Source organism: Leptonychotes weddellii, unplaced genomic scaffold (assembly GCF_054177405.1).
Source record: "Leptonychotes weddellii isolate Sample4059 unplaced genomic scaffold, ASM5417740v2 HiC_scaffold_229569, whole genome shotgun sequence".
NCBI lineage: Eukaryota > Metazoa > Chordata > Mammalia > Carnivora > Phocidae > Leptonychotes > Leptonychotes weddellii.
The window spans coordinates 1-276 of NW_027818753.1; the positions used below are offsets into that span (position 1 = coordinate 1).

At 42.0% G+C, this 276-nt stretch overlaps 1 non-coding gene across 1 annotated transcript; it reads left to right on the forward strand.

Moving 5' to 3' along the window:
- The first annotated feature begins 113 nt into the window (after positions 1-113).
- On the forward strand, positions 114-244 carry LOC145718824 (small nucleolar RNA SNORA63). Its single transcript, XR_014142034.1, has one exon. It is a non-coding gene; the product is annotated as a small nucleolar RNA SNORA63 (small nucleolar RNA).
- The last annotated feature ends 32 nt before the right edge of the window (positions 245-276 follow it).

The following is a 276-nucleotide window of genomic DNA, read 5'->3' on the forward strand; positions in this document are numbered from 1 at the left end:
CGAATCGTTTATGATTTCATTTATATAAAGTTCAAAAACAGGCAGAATGAAACCATGTTACTTACTTAGGGTTACTCTCCTAGGTGAACAAACCTTCAAAAAGCAAGAAATGGATACAGGATCTAGTTACAATGTAGCTGTAAAGTGCTGCCTTGTCTTTGCCCCCTGCTCAAAATAAAGCTGTTACCTTTCTAGCCCTGTCCGCCATGGTGCTTAGCAGCCAGGGATGCATGGTCTCAGACATGTTTACCAAGTAAAACACTGACTTGAGGGGCG